This window comes from Schistocerca piceifrons, chromosome 1 (genome assembly GCF_021461385.2).
Source record: "Schistocerca piceifrons isolate TAMUIC-IGC-003096 chromosome 1, iqSchPice1.1, whole genome shotgun sequence".
Classification (NCBI taxonomy): domain Eukaryota; kingdom Metazoa; phylum Arthropoda; class Insecta; order Orthoptera; family Acrididae; genus Schistocerca; species Schistocerca piceifrons.
This window is the reverse complement of record NC_060138.1, coordinates 370,609,387-370,629,425: the sequence shown is the minus strand read 5'-3', so window position 1 is coordinate 370,629,425 and position 20,039 is coordinate 370,609,387.

Sequence of the window (20,039 nt, the reverse complement as noted above, 5' to 3'; positions counted from 1 at the left end):
CGGAAGCGTTTAAACTCGCGTTCCTGGATCCATTCTGTAGCAATTCTGGACGTGTGCGGTGTCGCATTGTCCTGCTGGCATTGCCCAAGTACGTCGGAATGCACAATGGACATGAATGGATGCAGGTGATCAGACAGGATGCTTACGTACGTGTCACCTGTCACAGTCGTATCTAGGCGTATCAAGGGTCCCATATCACTCCAACTGCACACGCCCCACACCATTACAGAGCCCTGCTGACATGCAGGGACCATGGATTCATGAGGCGTACGATTTGAAACGAGACTAGTCCGAACAGGCAACGTGTTTCCACTCATCAACATTCCAATGTCGGTGTCGACGGGCCGAGGCAAGGCATAAAGCTTTGTGTCGTGCGGTCATGAAGGGTACACGAGTGGGCCTTCGGCTTCGAAACCCCGTATCGATGATGTATCGTTGAATGGTTCGCACGCTGACACTTGGTGATGGCCCACCACTGAAATCTGCAGCAGTTTGCGGATAAGTTGCGCTACTGTCACGTTGAACGATTCTCTTCAGGCGTCGTTGGTCCCGTTCTTGCAGGATCTTTTTCCGGCGGCAGCGATGTAGGAGATTGGATGTTTTACCGGATTCCTGATAGTTACGGTACTCTCGTGAAATAGTCGTACGGGAAAATCCCCACTTCATCGCTACCTCGGAGACGCTGTGTCCCATCGCTCGTGCGCCGACTATAACACCACGTTGAAACTCACTTAAATCTTGATAACTTGCCATTGTAGAAGCAGTAGCCGATCTAACACCTGCACCAGACATTTGTTGTCTTACATTGGCGTTGCCGACCGCAACGCCGTATTTTTCTTGTTTACATACCTCTGTAGTTAAATACGCATGGCTAAAGCAGTTTCTTTGGCGCTTTAGAGTATATTCCGTTAATAAATTTGCTTCAACTATTCCAGTATTTCATTTGTAGCCTAACGGAGGTCGGTCCCTAGACTCTCTAAACAGGCGTCGCAACGACCAACGAACCGACCGACCGCAGTGCCATCCTCAAACGGTAGGCGTCACTGGATGCGGATATGAAGGGTCACGTTATCACCACACCACTATCCCTCCCGTTATCAGTTTACGTGACCGAGCCGCTATTTCTCAATCAAGTAGCTCCTCAATTGGCCTCACAAGGGCTGAGTGCAGCCCGCTTGCCAACAGCGCTCGGCGACTCGGACAGTCACCCGTACAAGAGCTAGTCAAGCCCAACAGTGCTTAACTTTGGTGATCTGATGGGAAACCGTGTTACGAGTGCGGCAAGACCGTTTGCGGACGGACATCAAATGTAAGAAAAGAAAAGGCCGGCAAGGCCCACACAGAAACACTGTGACAGGTAGGATACACTGCCTTTCTCATTTCAACATGTATTATGCTTTTCAAATATCTGAATTCTCCTAAAATTCCGATGTGTAATATCCCTGTGTGAAAATCTACATTTAGAAAAGACTGGATCGGTAGTCATAGTATATAAAAAAAGTAATGTGAGGTAAGATGCAACAAGTAATAAATTACACATTCGTACGTACTCCACATCCAAAAATTTAGAAGAACGGAGACTCGCTCGCTGATGTCGCGAGAAAAACAAGTGAAAAGTGTTTTGGATTAAAATTAACGATGTGGGACCCTTTTAACCAATTTCTCAAAGCGCTGGAGTTAAAGAGGGATATTCTAATCTATGTCTTTCTTCTCATAACTGCTTCGCATTTCTGTATTTTATAACGTCATATGTTCAGATATGGCAGGCTTGACGTACGCACTTCGGTGAATAGATGGTGCGCAGTATTGGCAACTATTCAAAATGTTCAAATATGTGCGAAATCTCATGGGACTTAACCGCTAAAGTCATCAGTCCCTAAGCTTACACACTACTTAACCTAAATCATCCTAAGCACAAACACACACACCCATGCCCGAGGGAGGACTCGAACCTCCGGCGGGACCAGCCGCACAGTCCATGACTGCAGCGCCTAAGACCGCTCGGCTAATCCTGTGCGGCCCAGGCAATTATTAAAAATATCGGGTATGACAATAACTGCCAACATTATCCCAGTTAACTTACTTCCTACAACCTCCAAACCTGAGCCTTAATCCGCCATTAGGAAGACTATTACTTCATCAAACGTTATTTACATCCCGATATCCTATTCAATTTTTTGCTTGCAAAGAACTGTCATTAATTACTATTGTTTACTTCTTATCGCCCACTTGCTTTCTTCTACTTGAGAATTCAATCAACGTAAATGGTTAGATATTTGTCGTTAAATAATCTTGTCAGTTAAAGATCCTACCTGGAATATATCTGAATAAAAACCAGTCCATCCATCAGATGGCTCGGTATTTTATTGCTTCACTCTGATTACTTTAGGTATCTAAAATTGTGCACGAAAATGTAGCTAACGTTGTTTAGCAAGCGTAAAAAGTGGAAAAAACTACTTTGAGGCACGTACATGAGAAGCGCTCCACATTTTATCGAATATCATGCTGATACATTGCAGTTCGGGAAGAGAGAGAAATAAACACACAATTATAGGCCTACGTAACTTTCTCGTAATGCATTCTGATTGGAAACGGAAGCCATAAAGCGAATATATTCTGAAATAAGCAGAAAATTCGAAATGCAGTTTATAATGTTGATGCATTAATTTGTTTTGAGAGCGGTGCTGATATTCAAGACAATAAAAGCGGGTTAAAAGCCGTGAGCTATCTGGGGAAGTTAACTTACTGAGCAACTGTTTCACCAGGTATCCAGTCTAGCTTACCAAATTCCCAACCAGACTAACATTAATTATAATCTTTTAATAGTCATCTTACGACAACCGGTGATATATATATATATATATATATATATATATATATATATATATATATATATATATATATATATATATATAAAGAGAATTTAAATAAAAAGAAATAAATCAGTTTATGTTTGGACATTTATTTTATCATTGATCATTGTTCCGTTAAAATTTCAGCATATTAAACTTGATTCATAACTAAACTGGTGCCTTATTTAGGATTGTGAAAATGTGAGTTTCTAATCTTACAGAACACATCAAATATGGAGCCAAGATTGGGAGACTGCATACAACACTGCATTCATAAAATAACACACAAAGAACGTTGAAACATATGCAAGAGGAAATTAAGCACAACCAACCGAATCAATTTTCACCCAAAGAAGTTACGTTCGTAGCGCAATCCTGTCCGTCATGAAATTACCACACACTGATATACTAAATTCATACTAACTCTCTGTGAAATCTTCCCGAAAAGAATAGCTGAGGGCTACTTTGATGATTACACCACATGCTTCACGTGGTCAACTTGGTTTACACAAAGAGTGTAACTCCACAATAATTTTGATAATTAAAATAAATTACATCGAAACGCAAATTACAAAAGAAAAACCTCGAACTGGTTACTATCGTCTTACTATTAACCTGATGGGTCAAACAATTGTATAAGCACGTGGTACTGGCCTCACAAAGTACACCCCACGTGGGTTGAACATAAGGAAAAGTTGCTATATTGAAAAATATTGTCAAGACGAGACGTTATAATCTCACGCACGTTCGCATTTAAGATTGATGATCTTAGTTAGAGTTACGGATCATCCACACATGGTTCCACTTTACTCACAAATTAGTGATAAAGCAACTACTGGAAGATATTCTGAATTTCACACTCGAATTACTCTGTGTTGCAATTTAAGATAACATTAGATATTTTAGATCTAAACCTGAAATAAAGGTGATTAAATTTTCAGTTAGACTGAACTTAAAAAATCCATTGTCCTACGGACTTAGCAGAGATGCGCTTAGCCGGAGATCTTACCACTTCAGACGCTCGCCGTGGACAGACTGGCCTGGGCCCCTACTGAGGGTGCTTCACAGATACAAACGGAAGTGACCAGAGAGGCAGCTTCCTATACTAACGTGACAAGGGACGGACAGGACCATACCAAGAATAGAAACCTCTTTGTTTTAGAAAGCGTAGCTACCTGTTCTGACGTTGGTCCTACTGTTCTCTAGCAGACAGGCTTGTCTGCTACCATCAAGTATGCAACTAGAAATATATTTGCTCATTCATCCTTACACACAGAAGGGAAGGGGGATGACAGTATCTTATCATATACACTATATAAATGAATGCGCATGTAGGTTCCATATGTGACTGTGTGGGATGAATCACATATAAACCGTGTTTAAAAGTGTAGTAGTGTGACAGATCGTTCTTGTTTATGTGGAAAAGTAACACGTTCCACTGCTCAGTCTCTTCCCAGATAGTCAGAAACACTACAGTAAATTTAGAAGTGGAATTTATGCCGTAAATGACAACAGATTTAAGAAATTAACATGAAAGGAATCCAAAAGAGACCTTTCAAGTTCGATAAAGATGACAATGAAAAGTTTTTTCCTGTGATCTACGTTATACATTTTCAGTTATGAAAGTTCATAACAGTACTTCTTGCAGTGAAACATACATCGAGAAGGGAATTTCATTTGAGGCAAATAAAATATTGAAGATCCCGAACAAGCCACAATTTGTAACTGTATTGTGTACTGAATTTTTCGGGTACAGTAACACTGCGTTCCTGACAGGGTTTTGAAATAGTATGTTGAAGTAGCACCTGGAAGCGTTATCTTGATTGTTGTTAGCATTACATACTTCAGAGAAATGAACGTAGTTTTTGACTGAAGGATGTTTGCAAACTCGAGAAAGACTGCAAGGTAGCCAACGACAGAAAGTTCAACACTGGAATTCATTACATTAGACTACATTTGTACAACTATTCTGCCTGGTGTTTACGTGTGTTTACCTGCGGATATTCGCTAGCGGAAACAAGGAAATTTGATGTATTACTTCACTCGTCCGTCCTGTCACGTATACCTTATTACGACACAGAAAATTCATGGATTTGGAACGAGTCGAGTATAGGGTACAGAAGCAATGTAGGTACTAGAAAATGCATTCATAATCTGCGTTCAGCAACTAGACATTGTGATTCCTCATGTTAAATTTAACGTAGTAGAAGTAATAACTAGCCGCTCTTTTCGTTTTTTTTAATGCAGCTATTTCAGCTATATCAAATATCCTTTGTTTATATCGTATAGTTAGCGAACGTATATATGCACATAAGAAATATTATCGTATACTAACGGTTGTCTACAGTTGTAACAATAGAGATTTATTAACGGTAAATATCGCGAATCTCACGCAGCTAACAAAAATCTTCAGTCCTTGAATTTTGATAACATAATTTGTCGAACAAGACACTAATCAGAACCTTTTTTTTCCCTTTGAGCCTAAAGGGATTCTCGAAACTCTTCTCTTGCCAATAGAATCTAGTCAGTTCGCAGTAAATAAACGCGCATTCTTATGAAAACTGACTTTCGTTCTACGTTCAATGACTCGTAAATTCTGTATAGTTTCGTTCCTATCTTGTCATGTCGGCTATGAAATAGACAGTAAGTAACTGTTAAATCTGTGTTGTTGCTGACATTTTTTTACTAGCCTTTCCTTACTAAGCAGTTATGATCTTCTTTCGATTCTATTTTGTTAAGCGAAAATGTTTTTACGACTGCCACCGCTTCATGTTTCCCAGCTCCCTCCTTCCCTCTCAGCATGCCAATTCCCTACTGGAATCGATTCGCATCATCACGTTTTCAATGCCGTCTTACCAGCTTCTGTGTGGACGACGTCGTTTCATATTCCGTGGAGGAACTCGTTTTCACATTCTCTGCGACATCTACTTTTATCCACCGCAGTGGCGAGACAACGGGTGTCAGTGGTTCGCATTACTGCCCAGCCATCCACATTTAGGTTCAAATGGCTCTGTGCACTATGGGACTTAACATCTTACGTCATCAGTCCCGTAGAACTTAGAACTACTTAAACCTAACCAACCTAAGGACATCACACACATCCATGCCCGAGGCAGGATTCGAACCCGCGACCGTAGCAGTCGCGCGGCTCCGGACTGACGCGCCTAGAACCGCATGGCCACCGCGGCCGGTTCCACATTTAGGTTTTTTGTGATTCCCCCTAATCTCTTGAGGCGAATACCGGGATAGTTCCTTCTAAGGGGAATAGCCAGTTTTTCCCCCGTCTTTGCCCAGTACGAGCATGCGCTTGTATGGTCAGCGCTTAGACCATTGGGTTATTAAGTGTGACGGATCCTCAGTGATGTAGGATCGCATATTACGTCCTTACATACATCCTCCTTCTTAACAGTACACATACCTTGTCTAGAGGTTCGTGTAATTGCTCCACAGGACGTCTCATCTCGTCAGTGATTTATTCGTTATCTGGACAGCTGCAAAATTTGTTGATAATTACACCCGAACGCAAGTGCTCACATAATTGCAGGATAGGATTATAGGCCTACCTAGCTCGAATAATTCAGACTGATTCTAAAACACTTAGAAAGCATAGTTTTCGTATTACTGCATAATTTTCTTGATATAGAAACGTACCGGAGCTTCATGTGTCATATACTAAGAGTTCACGTGCACCAATGCTCATCTTTTGAAGTACACTAGCGCCTAACTTACATTAAAATAAATCATGGTCAACCTCTGAGAATATTACTGGTTCCAAATCACCCTATCAGACCACGAAATTCCGTACACCGTCAGATTCTCTAGCGAAAATACACATATCAAAAAAAGTTCTGTATCACCCGGTTCCCAGAACTCCGGAAGATAGACGTTGACTGTGGATATTATAACGCAGACACAGTCCCTTTGACTGTTAAGAGATGTCATTAAACCCAGCCATGGCGGAGCGGTTCTAGGCGCTTCAGTCCGGAACCTCGCTGCTGCTACGGTCGCAGGTTCAAATCCTGTCTCGGGCATGGATGGGTGTGATGTCCTTAGGTTAGGTAGGTTTAAGTAGTTCTAAGTCTAGGGGACTGATGACCTCAGATTTTAATTCCCATAGTGCTCAGAGCCATTTGAACCATTTTGAAACCTATCCAAAGATGTAAACAACCATGCATGAGCAGCGCCTATTAGACGGGGGGGGGGGGGGGGGGGGCGAGAGCCGATCAGTTCCAGTCACTCCACCAGGAAGGAGGTACACGGCTCATGTTGTCTGTAATTCAACCATGCCTAGTCGGTCAATACAGTTTGGTCTCATCCGCATTGTTACTTTGTGCCAGGAAGGCCTCTCGACAAGGGAAGTGTCCAGGCGTCTCGGAGTGAACCAAAGCGATGTTGTTCGGACATGGGGGAGATACAGAGAGCCAGGAACTGTCGATAACAAGCCACGCTCTGGCCGCCCACAGGCTACTACTGCAGTGGATTACCGATAAGCAGGCCGGAGTGGCCGTACGGTTCTAGGCGCTACAGTCTGGACACGAGCGACCGCTACGGTCGCAGGTTCGAATCCTGCCTCGGGCATGGATGTGTGTGATGTCCTTAGATTAGTTAGGTTTAATTAGTTCTGTTCTAGGCGACTGATGACCTCAGAAGTTAAGTCGCATAGTGCTCAGAGCCATTTGAACCATTTGATTACCGATACCTACGGACTTTGGCTCGGAGGAACCCTGACAGCAACGCCACCATGCTGAATAATGTTTTTCGAGCAGCCACAGGACGTCGTGTTATGACTCAAACTGTGCGCAATAGGCTGCTTGATGAGCAACTTCACTCCTGACGTCCACGGCGATGTCCATCTTTACAGCCACGACACCATGCAGCGCGGTACAGATGGGCTCAACAACATGCCGAATGGGCAGCTCAGGATTGACATCACGTTCTCTTCACCGACAAGTGTCGCTTATGCCTTCAACCAGACAATCGTCGGAGACATGTTTGGAGGCAACTCGATCAGGCTGAACGCCTTAGACACACCGTCCAGCGAGTGTAGCAAGGTGGAGGTTCCCTGCTGTTTTGGGGTGGCATTATGTGTGGCCGACGTAGGCCGTTGGTGGTCATGGAAGGCGCCGTAACGGCTGTACGATACGTGAATGACATCCTCCGACCGATAGTGCAACCATATCGGCAGCATATTGGCGGGGCACTCGTCTTCATGGATAACGATTCGCGCCCCCATCGTGCACGTCTTGTGACTGACTTCCTTCAGGATAACGACATCGCTCGACTAGAGTGGCCAGCATGTTCTCCAGACCTGTACCCTATCGAACATGCCCGGGATAGATTGAAAAGGGCTGTTTATGGACGACGTGACCCACCAACCACTCTGAGGGATCTACGCCGAATTGCCGTTGAGGAGTGGTACATTCTGGACCAACAGTGGCTTGATGAACTTGTGGATAGTATGCCATGACGAATTGACGAATAGAGGCATGCATCAATGCATGCTACTAGGTATTAGGGGTACCGGTGTGTACAGCAATCTGGACCACCACCTCTGAAGGTATTGCTGTATGGTGGTACAATATGCAATGTGTGGTTTCCACGACCAATAAAGATGGCGGCAATGATGTTTATGTTGATCTCTATTCCAATTTTCTGTACAGGTTCCAGAAATCTCGGAACCGAGGTGATGCAAAACATTTTTGATGTTTGTATGTCATATTCTACGTTGAAATGCAACACTCGTGTAAATGTCGATACTACAATTCACTCTCCTGTCAGTATCACAATGCGTGAATTTTACAAAGTCCCGAGACCGAACACCTCTGCTTCCTCTTCGTGGCTTTTTCAGATGGGGTGTGCTACATTAATTGTGTTTTCTGCTCACTATTGTGGCGATGGTTTGCACTATTGCAGTCGATAGCGGCTGTGACAAATGTATCCCGTGGTCAAATGGCCTCTCTGACACATTATTTGAGTAATAAGTGACGGACAGGCAGCGAACGGGGGTAGACTTTCCGACTGGGAAGAGAGCAATGTGTTTACGAGACGTTTAGACGGAAATGGTGCTGACAGCAGGCTGTTAACTCTTGGGGGAATGGTAAGTAGTTCCTGCAGCGTCCAACAGTTCCGCGTTTAGCTGCACTGTGGTAACGGGTTCCTGGTTAATATTTGCTGGTGGTGCAGTGACGTTTCAGTGCTTCCCGGGCGGGAGTAGGCCTAAGTCTTTCTAGATATGTATTACGGCCTACGGTTGAGTATGCCTGTTTGTGTGTGTGTGTGTGTGTGTGTGTGTGTGTGTGTGTGTGTGTGTGTGCGTGAGTGTTCGTGTTCGTATTCTAAAGGAAGTAACAGCCACATTCAACAAACAATGCTCCGCTCTCATGTGATGTTTGTCTGGTCGTTTTTGAATTTAATGATCTTATGAAGATGGAACCCGTGTTCGGAGGGTGTTCTACGGTACGTTGCGGTTAGGTATCACTGACATTCTTCTGTGTACGCTCTTGTTGGTGCACCTTAGTCTAATGACTAATACCGCCGGATACTGCAAGCTAAATATGGCTGTAAGCACTATGAGACTTAACAGCTGAGGTCATCAGTCGCCTAAGCTTCGAAATACTTAAACCTAACGACATCACACACATCTATGCCCGAGGCAGGATTCGAACCTGTGACCGTAGCAGCAACGCGGTTCCGAATTGAAGCACCTAGAACCGCTCGGTCACCGCGGCCGGCGTAGGATAATTAGTAATTATTTCTGTTTGCTTAGATCTACACAAGGATTGGGGTATTTCGTCCGAGCTGATGTTACTAATAGTGCGGTGCTTATTTGTTCAATGTTACTGAAGTTTTTGTTTTCTGTCTGTGATACCAATCGTGTGTGGAATGTATGGCGTAAAGTGTGCTGTATCCTCGACAGATCAAATTATCTTCCAGCCAGCCTGTAGATTTTTGTATACTTGTTATTGTTCTACTGAATGGTTTTCTATCTTTTATCAATAGGACTGAACAGGGTTTGCCTCTTGTTTTGCATATTTACATAATATATTTGCGGTTCTTGTTTTAAAACTTTTGTTAGCAGTATAATCTAACTACATTTCGGGAAACTGTTTTATAAAGTTTTGAGCCATTGTGGGAGTTTTATGAGTTTTGGGAAGAAATACATTGTTACAGATATTAGCCAGTATCTGTGAATTGCACTGATACATTGATTTTAAAAACTTTTGACTTCATTTTTTGTCAGTGACGATTTCCTACTTTGAAGAATATATAGGCGTATGTTAATTTGAAATTGTTTGGAATGAACAAACTACTTTATATACGTGTTAAGTAAAATGGATGCTATGTTTGGATCTTTGATTACACTCCTGTCCTAATGTCGCAGTCAGCCAAGGCATGGTGCTTACATTACACAATGGCACATTGCTGACTTGATTCTATAGATAGCTGAAAAAATTAAAGGACATCTCCTTAACTCTATATAATCATTACATTAAGCATACTGGAATAGTCCATATTTCCACGCCAGTCATTTTGAGATCTTACAACCAGTTCTGTGTCCACTGGTATTAACTCCCAATACGTTAAATGTATTAATCTATAAAAAGTAGACCAAATGTGGAGAATATACGGAAATACTATTCCAGTGATTAACACTGATTGTCACTTCAAAGTGGCTCTTTTGCGATATTTACTAGTTCTACCCTTCATTTATTTCATACCACTGAGTTAAAGCCGGTTTTCAATTCGATACTAATTTTACCATGTAATAACTCATACATTTGACAATTCTACAGAGCGAGGGGTGTCGTTTTAGCTGTTTAACATATCCCTAAAATGCTACTGTTGGGGTCACCTGTAACCTGTATGATGGTAGATCCCCCAATTTAAGGGGAGTTGGAACGCCCTGTCCCGACAATGTTAAATTTAGTGACTTGGTTTCCCTGTGTCTCAGGAACCACTACAGCCATTGACATGAAACTCTTACAGGACAGTAAACTGTATGTTCTGAGTCTACTGAACTACAATAATAGCATTTCAGCTTATGCTTTCGGAAATACATGTTTTTGATTACACGGTTAAAAATTTGTGTACTTTTTTTTACGTTATCCTAAATCATTTTAGATATACATAACATTATGTTCTTCTTTTAGTTCAGTAGACTCAGGATATGTATGTTATTACTCCCTGAAAATTTGAATACTCTACTTGAAGTGGTTTCTGAGATTTAGGGAAAAAATGCAACAGAAAATGTAAATGTTCAGGAACAGCTCCTACAGTTTCGAAACACGGTAACTCAATATATGCTTAATTTTTATTTTTAGTCACTCAGAAGCACCCTGCACCATACTATATATCATCCTCTTGATCTTTTTCCAAGTTTTTTCTTATTTTCTTCTTTCTTGACTCCTTAGTGGCCAACTGTGCTGCATACTCTGCTTTATCAATGCGAACCTTGTCCATCCGTTCAAGTTCTCTGATGCAGTTTGCTCCAGGATTAATTCCCGTATGCTGTAGCACATTCACCCTAACAATGTTGCCATCATTAAAAGCAATAACAATATCACTGATCCTCTCTCTAGTGTTTTCATTCCAACAAAACATTTTTTGGTAAGTGAGCCCATATAGGATTATTGAACGACTCATTGGGATTTTGAGTCTGACCACGCAGACACTTCTTCAGTAATTCAGGATTTGCTAGATCTCTGTAAATAGCTTTTATGATATCCATGACTGCTGCTGGGATGGAACGTTTACGGCTATATGAACTGTTTGAGTACTGGGCATCGTGGTAATTGCACCATGAATCAGGTCCAGGAGGGCAAAGGTGGTATTTCTGCCCTAAGCTGGAGACATCTCCTTCTGGAGCTCTAAAACCCAATATGTTGTCTCAAACTTTGGAACAAGAGACGTCTCCGACGTGTCCTCTTGACGGCGTTTTCTAATGTTTCGCTGGACACATATTCACACGTCGCTGCTGATTCGGCTTAATGTCCCGATGCAGCTAACATCAATAACCCCTTCGCTTTCCTTTCCTTTCTCTCCCCTATACTTCCAACTCACGTATAATAGGTGATAGGTAATGTCCATGGCTACTTTGTCGTTTTGCTACATGCACAGACCTGAATTATTGCATTCTGTCTGCATTTGCTTATTACTCACATTTAATTCACTATGTAGTGTCTGAACCACTTAAGGAACTGCTCAAATACACTATGTGATCAAAAGTATCCGGACACCTGTCTAAAAATGAGTTACAAGTTTGTGGCGCTCCCCATCGGTAATGCTGGAATTCAGTACGGTGTTGGTCCACCCTTACCTTGATGACAGTTTCCACTCTCGCAGGTGTACGTTCAGTTAGGTACTGGTAGGTTTCTTCGGGAACGCTCCTTACACCGAGTGAGGCGTCTTTTGGCATTTACCGGCATGATGAGTGGTTTACGAGCATCCGCTCGACAATGAAATCCAAGTTTTCCCACCTCCGCCCAACTGTCATAGTACTTGCCGTGGATGCTGATGCAGCTTGGAATTCCTGTGTGATGGTCTGGATAGATGTCTGCCTATTAAACATTACGACCCACTTCAGCTGTCGGCGGTCTCTGTCAGTCAACAAACGAGGTCGGCCTCTACGCTTTTGTCCTGTACGTGTCACTTCAGGACTCCACTTCACTATCACATCGGAAACAGTGGACTTAGGGATGTTTAGGAGCGTGGAAATCTCGCGTTCAGGCGTATGACACAAATGACACCCAATCACCACGTTCGAAATCCGTGAATTCCACGGAGCGCCCCATTCTACTCTCTCACGATGTCTAATGACTACTGTGGTCTCTGATATGGAGTACCTGGCAGTAGGTGGGAGCAAAATGCACCGAATATGAAAAACGTATCTCCTTAGGGGTGTCCGATGCTTTTGATTACATAGGTGAAGGTGTTGACAATAACTAATGTTTGATGTGGTGTGCGTCTCTGTAGATGTACGGATGTAGCAGTAATTAAAATTCAATTGATTATTGTAATGATTTATTTAGTTTCTTCGTTGTAGCTTTCCTAGTTTTCAATGTGTGGCCTATTTGAAGTGACGATGAGCTTGTTTCTTTGACACAAACGAAATGCATGTTCAGATTCTTCTAGTATAAACTGGTCACACAAAACTTGATTCTTTCGCAAACTGCAGCCGTAAACACAAGGTGAGAACCGACGATTTCTCCATAGGGCAGTCGGCCGTTGTGGCCGAGCGGTTCTAGGCGCTTCAGTCCGGAACCGTGCGACTGCTACGGTCGCAGGTTCAAATCCTGCCTCGGGCGTGGATGTGTGTGATGTCCTTAGGTTAGTTAGGTGTAAGTAGTTCTACGTTCTAGGCGACTGATGACCTCAGATGTTAAGTCCCATAGTGCTCAGGGCCATTTGGACCATTTTTCCATAGGCCATGCGTACAGAACTCCACCATTCTCGTCCAGAGATCCAAGCATTGTACAAGAATTTCAAATGACGACTCTGGTAACGGTCTTCGGTTTCATTCAGTTTTATCACTTACCTCGTTGTTCAGCCCCGCTGACTGCCGTTCCACTGTCACACTGCGTCCTTATGGGCCAGCTCACTTTGTAGATTTACTTGCTGCCTCTGTCCGTCACGACACATTCTCAGTCTCTGAGACCTCGTCTCTCGATGACACGTTCATCCCTAATCTTTATTTGAGACATCATCTGTGAGATGCACTGTTTCCATTTCTGTAAACAAATGTTTACATTTTGAGTGATAATGAGCATTGGCGGACGTAGACTTTCGGCATAGTCACCCTCATTCTGCCAACGACCTTGTAACAGAGGGCGCAGGGATCCGCAGAGGTTTGGGGCACTCTCTTGTCCTAGAGGTGGGAAGCTGTCCCTAAAGGCAAGAGAATCAGAAACGATGAATGCCATGAGGATGTAGAAGGCAATGGAAACTACAGAATTAAAGACACGCAACATGTGTCCAGAGGAGATGTGTCCTGTAATTGAAAAAGTGACATGATCGTCTCTTCATTGGCAAAATATTCCGGAATAGTCCCTCTTTCGGATCCCCGGGAGGGGACTACCAAAGGGGAGGTGACTATGACAAAAAGACTGAATAATCAACGAAAGTGTAACGCTCTACGGATCGGGTCGTGCAATGTCAGAAGCTTGAACGTGGTAGGAAAACTAGAAAATGTGAAAAGGGAAATGCAAAGGCTCAATCTAGATATAGTAGAGGTCAGTGAAGTGCAATGGAAAGAAAACAAGGATTTCTAGTCAGATGAGTTTAGAGTACTATCAACAGCAGCAGAAAATGGTGTAATGGGAGTAGGAAGGGAGTAGGAAGGTAGGGCATATAATGTGTTACTGTGAACAGTTCAGTGATAGGGTTGTCCTTATTAGAATCGACAGGAAACCAACACCGACAACGATAGCTGAAGTATACATGCCGACGTCGCAAGTTGAAGATGAAGAGATAGTGAAAGTGCATGGGGATATTGATAGAGTAATACAGTACGTAAAGAGAGATGAAAATCTAATAGTCGCGGGAGACCGGAATCCAGTTGTAGTGGAAGGTGTAGAAGAAAAGATTACAGGGGAAGAAATGGGAGAGGAGAAAAACTAATTGAGTTCTGTAATCAATTTCTGTTATTAATTGTGAATACTCTGTTCAAGAATCACAAGAAGAGAAGGTACACTTGGAAAACGCCGGATTTCACTGAGATTACATCAAGGTTGGACAGAGATTCTGAAATCAGATACTGGATTGTAAAGCGAATCCGGGAGAAGATATAGACTCAGATCACAATGTAGTAGTGATGAAGAGTAGGCTGAAGTTCAAGACATTAGTCACGAAGAATCAATAAGCAAAGAAGTGGGATGCGTAAGTACTAAGGAATGACGAAATACGTTTGAAGTTCTCTAAGGCTATAGATACAGCAGTAAGGATTAGATCAGTAGGCAGTACAGTTGAAGGGGAATGGAAATCTCTAAAAAGGGCCAGCACAGAATTTGGAATGTAAAACATAAGTGCAGAGAATGTAACTGCGAAAAACCATGGGTAACTGAAGAAATACTTCAATACTTCAATTGATCGATGAAAAGACGAAGTACAAAAATGTTCCAGGAAACTCAGGAATACAGAAAAAAATGGCGCTGAGGAATGAAAAAAATAGGAAGTTCAGGGAAGCTAAGTCGAAATGGTTGCATGAAAAATGTGAAGAAATCGAAAAAGAAATGATTGTTTGAAGGACAGACTCAGCATACAGGGTAGTCAAAACAACCTTCGGTGACATTAAAAGCAAGGGTGGTAACATTAAGAGTGCAGTGGGAACTACAATGTTAAACGCAGAGGAGACAGCGGATAGGTGGAAGGAATACGTCGAGGACCTCTATGAGCGAGAATATTTGTCCGATGTGATAGAAGAAGAAACAGGAATCGATTTGGAAGAGATAAGGGATCCAGTATCAGACTTTAAAAGAGCTTTGGAGGACTTAAGATCGAATAAGGTAGAATGGATAGATAACATTCCATTAGAATTTCTAAAATCATTAGGTGAATTGGCAACAAAACGACTATTCACGTTGGTGTGTAGAATGTATGAGTTTGGTTACACACCATCTGACTTTCAGAAAATACCATCCACCCGTTTCCGACGACTGCAAGAGCTGACAAGTGTGAGAATTATCGTACAGTCAGCTTAACAGCTCACGCATCCAAGTTACTGACAAGAATAATATACAAAAGAATGGAAAAGAAATTCGAGGATATGCTACCTGACAAACAGATTGGCTTTAGAAAAGGTAAAGGCACCAGAGAGGCCATTCTGAAATTGTTCTTGATAATGGAGGGAACACTAACGAAAAATCAAGACATGTTCATAGGATTTGTCATCCTGTAAAAAGCATTCGACAATGTAAAGTGGTGCAAGGTGTTCGAAATTCTGAGAAAAATAGGGGTAAAATGTAGGGAGAGACAAGTAATATGCAAAATTTACATGAGCCAAGAAGGAATAATAAGAGTGGAGAACAGGTACGAAGAGCTCCAATTAGAAAGGGTGACATATTCATGTAATCTTTCGCTGCTACTGTTCAATCTGTACATCGAAGAAGCAATGATGGAAATAGAAGAAAGGTTAAGGAGTTGAATTAAAATTCAAGGTGAAAGGATATCAATAATCTGATTCGCTGATGACATTGCTATCATGAGTGAAAGTGAAGAAGAATTACATGATATGATGAATGGAATGAACAATCTATGGAGTACAGAATATGCACTGAGAGTAAGTCGAAGAACGACGAAAGTAATGAGGAATAGCAGAAATGAGAACAGTGAGAAACTTAAGATCAGGATTGACAGTATAAGGTGGCCGCTTGAATGAATGTCAGTTTCGCACCTTGTATGAGATTTTATACCTTGTAACAAGTATATGACTATGTCACTTGTCATACTTCAGTGGTAGCGAGCAGATTTGTCTATAAAAATGTACAGTATCTAATGCAAAGGGATGACACACGATTCGATTTTATTAACGCACTGAACCCAAATCCTGCATGTCAGTGGAATTCCGTCCACAGGGCCTAGCGAACCCAGCGGTGCCGACCGGCCGCCGTATCATCCCCATCCCACAGGCCTCACCGGATGCGGATACGGAGGGGCAGGCGGTCAGCACACCGCTCTCCCGGCCGTATGTCAGTTTACGAGACAGGAGCCGCTACTTCTCAATCAAGTAGCTCCTCAGTTTGCCTCACAAGAACTGAGTGCACCCCTTACTGTTCAACCTATATCTATCTGATCTACCTGACACTTCGTCCAGAAAATACTGCTATGCCGATGACCTGGCTCTAGTCGTAAAACACCAGGAAATGAAGACAACAGAAGAGATTCTAGCGAATGACCTGTCTGCATTAGATAATTACTTCAAAATCTGGAGACTCCAACCCAGTGTGAGTAAAACAGAAGTGTGTTGCTTCCATCTAAATAACCGGTTGGCGAACGTAAAACTGGAAGTAAGTTTCAGAGGCAGAATTCTTCGTCATAATTGGAACCCAAAATATCTTGGTATCATCCTGGATCGTACACTATGCTTCAAACAACACCTTCTTAACTTAGCTCAAAAGCTGAGGACTCGAAACAACATCCTCCATAAGCTATACGGAACTACCTGCGGATCTTAAGCAACCACCCTGCGATCTTCAGCTCTGGGCTTGGTGTACTCAAGTGCTGAGTATTGTGCACCTGTTTGGATGAACAGTCATCATACAAGGCTTGTTGATACCCAGCTAAATACGACAATGCGCATAATATCTGGCGCAATCAGATCTACTCCAGTTTATTGGCTTCCACTGTTAACCGGTATAATGCCTCCTGATCTACGCAGATGTACTGCCCTTATGAGAGAATTCCACAAGATCTCTAGGAATTCTAACCTACCCGTGCATAGCGACCTGCCACTTTTAAATCGCAAGAGACTGAAATCACGCCATCCAACTCTGTGCGATGCTGCTGACATGGTTGCTAAGAATTTCAAATCTCTTGAAGAATGGAAAGGTCGGTCGGAAGAAGTGACAGATGTGCACCTGCGTAACTTCTTCTCAGGTGCTAAACTTCCAAGTGGATTCGACTTACCACGCAAGACCTGGACTACTCTCAACAGAATCCGTACCAGCTATGGGCGATGCAGGGATGCTCTCTTTAAGTGGAAGAAGCTGCCTGATCTAGCTTGTGACTGCGGGGCTACATACCAGACTGTTCACCACATTGTCAGTGAATGCAGGATTCGAGCCTATCACGGCGCCAAAGAGGACTTCCTGCTAGCAACTCCAGATGCAGTGCGCTGGATTGAAGGACTGGATATTCAGTTATAAAGATAAACTTAAGTTTCTTGTGTGTCAGTATGTACATATGTATAAGTAATTTAATTTCATGATATGTCTGTATTAGCCATACGCTAAATAAATAATAATAATATGCTGCAGGAGCAGGTAGAAATGTCCGATTGACTGAAATAAACTAGGATGGAGTAAAGAGGGGCGATATTTCGACGAAAGACGCAATACCGAAAACTTCGGGGACTCTCTGAACCAGCGTCAAGTGTAGAACAGTGCGCATCACGTTCTGCACAATGCCAAAAGAGGAGTTTTTGTGTGAACACTGCGTTCACTTTGGCTGACATTCTGATAGAAATTAGCTGAAGAGTCGCTGAGTTCCAATAGTGGAGAAACGAAGCGGTCACCTAGTTAATTGTTCTTGCAAGAACTGAGAGAGCATTGAACTATATACTATGCAAATGTATGTCGCCCTATTTTCCAGACTGGGGATGAATGCATATTTTCTCGCCTAACGAGAAACAGAGGACAGTTTCAGCTGATAAAATCAGTAAAGATTTTGGTTAGCTTTCTATAGGATTTTCAGAGGGCGAGTGCTGCCATGCAGCCGACTGCACGTCGCAGCTAAAGGTAAATGCCGCTCGCAGAGGCGAAAAACTGTTGGATCGCCAGCTTGCGTCCACTGTGAACCCGAGCAACCTTGAGTAATCTTTTGCTCATCTTGTCATAAAAGCTAACCATCCTCAGCAGACTTGATTATCATCCTAAATGGTAGCGAACTTAGAACCGGAATGGGATGATTTGTCGTAATATTGTTCAATCCAGACAGTACTTCACTGTCTATAAGTAAGAAAAAATCTTTTAGAGAACCTTCTATTTAAATTTGATATTGTTGTGTTCACTGTTATTTCTGCTAAACTGGGCTTAATATGTTATCTTGACCACTGTCCTGAAATAGTCATGCCACAGTCTATGTAAACCCGTGTGCTTCTTTGACAACAACAGAGAAATTAAACAAATTTTGCAACTAAACACCGATGTGCTCAGCAATAGAATAAGGGTCCACTTGTAATCCCAGTAATTTATTCTAATGACGCTAACGGACTCTGACAAATGTGCAAAGGAGCAGAGTGTCAGAACGGTCACTAAGTAGATGAAGTGAAGGAATTCTGCTACCTAGGCAGCGAAATAACCAAAGATGGATGGAGCAAGGAGAACATAAAAAACAGACTAGCACTGGAAAAAAGCGAATTCCTGGCCAGGAGTACATGGACTATGGGAAAACAAGAAAAGAATGGAAGCATTTGAGATGTGGTGCTACAGACGAATGTTGAAAATCAGGTGGACTGGTAAGGTAAGGAATGAGGATTCTGGGCAGAAGCGGAGAGGAGAGGAAATCTGGTAAAACATGAGGGAATGACTTCTATGGTACCAGAGGGAGATGCAGTGGGCGAAAACTGTACAGGAAGACAGAGACTGGAATACATCCACCAGGAGAGAAATTGGTGGCGGGCCACGTCAAACGAGGCAGAAGACTGATGACAAAAAAAAAAATCGAATGTCTGCTGTACCACACATGGTCATTTCGCATACGATCCATGAGAAAGATCTACCTGTTTTCCATCGATAAATCAATATCCAGTGAGAGGAATCTTTCGTGAGTCCTCTTATTCAACAGTATATAGTTAAACTTTGTTAAATTCTGATCCACAGTGTGAGTTCACTTGACGTGTGGCTCACTTACCCAGACTAATCTTGCAGTTTATATCATCTGTGTTTTTTTTCCTTTTGTTTCTGCTGATTTAGATTTACAACTTGTAACCTTCCCATGCTTCGCACTGTTGCCACTTAGTATCTACGAGCAGACGACTTGTCTGACGTAGCGATAAATATATTATGCACGAAATTTTCCCCGTAAGCCAGTCTATCAATTAGTGAAAGCCGTATCAAAATCCCTATAGTACTTACTGCGATCAGCCTTCAGGTACAAAAAAAGAGAAAAAAAGTTGTGTGAGACTTTAATTTATTATATCTACAGATACTCTATGTGCCAATGTACATTTCTTGTACCTCATTGCTTTTTTCTTTTTTTTACACAGAAATTATGTCCTCTTCGTACCGATTATTAAGCCCCACTTTCCATAATATTCTCTCCGATTTCCAGGCATATTTCGCGAAACATCCGTATCTTCAACTGTAGATACGTGATATTCGTCGAAAGAGATAACCTACTGGCTGAAACCTTCCATAACATGTACTCGTTAAACAGTAGTTAATCACTGGAGGTGGAAGCGAACCGTTAACACATTTGTGATCTGCAAATAAAAAGAAACTGTCATGCTGAAGTACTGGACGCGTGAGCTGCAGC